Raw genomic sequence first — 4,918 nt, 5'->3', positions numbered from 1 at the left:
ACCCTAACCCCAACCTAACCCCCACCTAACCCCAACCTAACCCCCAACCCTAACCCCACCTAACCCACCTAACCCAACCTTACCCCATCCATAACCCACCCCCCAACCTAACCCCAACCTAACCCCAACCTAACCCCAACCTAACCCAACCTAACCCCAACCTAACCCCAACCTAACCCCATCCTAACCCCAACCTAACCCCAACCTAACCCCAACCTAACCCCAACCTAACCCCAACCTAACCCCAACCTAACCCCAACCTAACCCCAACCTAACCCCAACCTAACCCCAACCTAACCCCAACCTAACCCCAACCTAACCCCAACCTAACCCCAACCTAACCCCAACCTAACCCCCAACCTAACCCCAACCTAACCCCAACCTAACCCCAACCTAACCCCAACCTACCCCAACCTAACCCCAACCTAACCCAACCTAACCCAACCTAACCCCAACCTAACCCCAACCTAACCCCAACCTAACCCCAACCTAACCCCAACCTAACCCCAACCTAACCCCACCAAACCCCAACCTAACCCCAACCTAACCCCAACCTAACCCCAACCTAACCCCAACCTAACCCCAACCTAACCCCAACCTAACCCCAACCTAACCCCAACCTAACCCCAACCTAACCCCAACCTAACCCCAACCTAACCCCAACCTAACCCCAACCTAACCCACCTACCCCAACCTAACCCCAACCTAACCCCAACCTAACCCCAACCTAACCCCAACCTAACCCCAACCTAACCCCAACCTAACCCCAACCTAACCCCAACCTAACCCCACCTAACCCCAACCTAACCCCAACCTAACCCCAACCTAACCCCAACCTAACCCCAACCTAACCCCAACCTAACCCCAACCTAACCCCAACCTAACCCCAACCAACCCACCTAACCCCAACCTAACCCCAACCTAACCCCAACCTAACCCCAACCTAACCCCAACCTAACCCCAACCTAACCCCAACCTAACCCCAACCTACCCCAACCTAACCCCAACCTAACCCCCAACCTAACCCCAACCTAACCCCAACCTAACCCCAACCTAACCCCAACCTAACCCCAACCTAACCCCAACCTAACCCCAACCTAACCCCAACCTAACCCCAACCTAACCCCAACCTAACCCAACTAACCCCAACCTAACCCCAACCTAACCCCAACCTAACCCCAACCTAACCCCAACCTAACCCCAACCTAACCCCAACCTAACCCCAACCTAACCCCAACCTAACCCCAACCTAACCCCAACCAACCCAACCTAACCCCACCTAACCCCAACCTAACCCCAACCTAACCCCAACCTAACCCCAACCTAACCCCAACCTAACCCCAACCTAACCCCAACCTAACCCCAACCTAACCCCAACCTAACCCCAACCTAACCCCAACCTAACCCCAACCTAACCCCAACCTAACCCCAACCTAACCCCAACCTAACCCCAACCTAACCCCAACCTAACCCCAACCTAACCCCAACCTAACCCCAACCTAACCCCAACCTAACCCCAACCTAACCCCAACCTAACCCCAACCTAACCCCAACCTAACCCCAACCTTAACCCCAACCTAACCCCAACCTAACCCCAACCTAACCCCAACCTAACCCCAACCTAACCCCAACCTAACCCAACCTAACCCCAACCTAACCCCAACCTAACCCCAACCTAACCCCAACCTAACCCCAACCTAACCCCAACCTAACCCCAACCTAACCCCAACCTAACCCCAACCTAACCCCAACCTAACCCCAACCTAACCCCAACCTAACCCCAACCTAACCCCAACCTAACCCCAACCTAACCCCAACCTAACCCCAACCTAACCCCAACCTAACCCCAACCTAACCCCAACCTAACCCCAACCTAACCCCAACCTAACCCCAACCTAACCCCAACCTAACCCCAACCTAACCCCAACCTAACCCCAACCTAACCCCAACCTAACCCCAACCTAACCCCAACCTAACCCCAACCTAACCCCAACCTAACCCCAACCTAACCCCAACCTAACCCCAACCTAACCCCAACCTAACCCCAACCTAACCCCCAACCTAACCCCAACCTAACCCCAACCTAACCCCAACCTAACCCCAACCAAACCCCAACCTAACCCCAACCTAACCCCAACCTAACCCCAACCTAACCCCAACCTAACCCCAACCTAACCCCAACCTAACCCCAACCTAACCCCAACCTAACCCCAACCTAACCCCAACCTAACCCCAACCTAACCCCAACCTAACCCCAACCTAACCCCAACCTAACCCCAACCTAACCCCAACCTAACCCCAACCTAACCCCAACCTAACCCCAACCTAACCCCAACCTAACCCCAACCTAACCCCAACCTAACCCCAACCTAACCCCAACCTAACCCCAACCTAACCCCAACCTAACCCCAACCTAACCCCAACCTAACCCCAACCTAACCCCAACCTAACCCCAACCTAACCCCAACCTAACCCCAACCTAACCCCAACCTAACCCCAACCTAACCCCAACCAACCCCAACCTAACCCCAACCTAACCCCAACCTAACCCCAACCTAACCCCAACCTAACCCCAACCTAACCCCAACCTAACCCCAACCTAACCCCAACCTAACCCCCCAACCTAACCCCAACCTAACCCCAACCTAACCCCAACCTAACCCCAACCTAACCCCAACCTAACCCCAACCTAACCCCAACCTAACCCCAACCTAACCCCAACCTAACCCCAACCTAACCCCAACCTAACCCCAACCTAACCCCAACCTAACCCCAACCTAACCCCAACCTAACCCCAACCTAACCCCAACCTAACCCCAACCTAACCCCAACCTAACCCCAACCTAACCCCAACCTAACCCCAACCTAACCCCAACCTAACCCCAACCTAACCCCAACCTAACCCCAACCTAACCCCAACCTAACCCCAACCTAACCCCAACCTAACCCCAACCTAACCCCAACCTAACCCCAACCTAACCCCAACCTAACCCCAACCTAACCCCAACCTAACCCCAACCTAACCCCAACCTAACCCCAACCTAACCCCAACCTAACCCCAACCTAACCCTAACCCCAACCTAACCCCAACCTAACCCCAACCTAACCCCAACCTAACCCCAACCTAACCCCAACCTAACCCCAACCTAACCCCAACCTAACCCCAACCTAACCCCAACCTAACCCCAACCTAACCCCAACCTAACCCCAACCTAACCCCAACCTAACCCCAACCTAACCCCAACCTAACCCCAACCTAACCCCAACCTAACCCCAACCTAACCCCAACCTAACCCAACCTAACCCCAACCTAACCCCAACCTAACCCCAACCTAACCCCAACCTAACCCCAACCTAACCCCAACCTAACCCCAACCTAACCCCAACCTAACCCCAACCTAACCCCAACCTAACCCCAACCTAACCCCAACCTAACCCCAACCTAACCCCAACCTAACCCCAACCTAACCCCAACCTAACCCCAACCTAACCCAACCTAACCCCAACCTAACCCCAACCTAACCCCAACCTAACCCCAACCTAACCCCAACCTAACCCCAACCTAACCCCAACCTAACCCCAACCTAACCCCAACCTAACCCCAACCTAACCCCAACCTAACCCCAACCTAACCCCAACCTAACCCCAACCTAACCCCAACCTAACCCCAACCTAACCCCAACCTAACCCCAACCTAACCCCAACCTAACCCCAACCTAACCCCAACCTAACCCCAACCTAACCCCAACCTAACCCCAACCTAACCCCAACCTAACCCCAACCTAACCCCAACCTAACCCCAACCTAACCCCAACCTAACCCCAACCTAACCCCAACCTAACCCCAACCTAACCCCAACCTAACCCCAACCTAACCCCAACCTAACCCCAACCTAACCCCAACCTAACCCCAACCTAACCCCAACCTAACCCCAACCTAACCCCAACCTAACCTAACCCCAACCTAACCCCAACCTAACCCCAACCTAACCCCAACCTAACCCCAACCTAACCCCAACCTAACCCCAACCTAACCCCAACCTAACCCCAACCTAACCCCAACCTAACCCCAACCTAACCCCAACCTAACCCCAACCTAACCCCAACCTAACCCCAACCTAACCCCAACCTAACCCCAACCTAACCCCAACCTAACCCCAACCTAACCCCAACCTAACCCCAACCTAACCCCAACCTAACCCCAACCTAACCCCAACCTAACCCCAACCTAACCCCAACCTAACCCCAACCTAACCCCAACCTAACCCCAACCTAACCCCAACCTAACCCCAACCTAACCCAACCTAACCCAACCTAACCCCAACCTAACCCCAACCTAACCCCAACCTAACCCCAACCTAACCCCAACCTAACCCCAACCTAACCCCAACCTAACCCCAACCTAACCCCAACCTAACCTAACCCCAACCTAACCCCAACCTAACCCCAACCTAACCTAACCCCAACCTAACCCCAACCTAACCCCAACCTAACCCCAACCTAACCCCAACCTAACCCCAACCTAACCCCAACCTAACCCCAACCTAACCCCAACCTAACCCCAACCTAACCCCAACCTAACCCCAACCTAACCCCAACCTAACCCCAACCTAACCCCAACCTAACCTAACCCCAACCTAACCCCAACCTAACCCCAACCTTTTTTTTTTTTTTTTTTTTTTTTTTTTTTTTTTTCGTGGAGGAAACCTTCATAGGCGCCCCGCGCCCTCCGGGGAGAGGACGCCGGGTAGTGCCGGATTCGTACCGGCTAAAACCTCCACGGTGGCCGTACTTGACGCCTGGCGGAAAGGGCCCTAGAAACGCTCATTAGCATGTCATCACGAGCCCCCTCCGCGCCGAGTTCACCTCGAGTTATGCCAAACTAACTAACGGCGCGATGCGCGGCCACCGCGCATCGC

Source organism: Bombus affinis, chromosome 2, assembly GCF_024516045.1.
Source record: "Bombus affinis isolate iyBomAffi1 chromosome 2, iyBomAffi1.2, whole genome shotgun sequence".
In the NCBI taxonomy this organism is placed as follows: Eukaryota; Metazoa; Arthropoda; class Insecta; order Hymenoptera; family Apidae; genus Bombus; species Bombus affinis.
Note: the sequence above shows the minus strand (reverse complement) of the source record.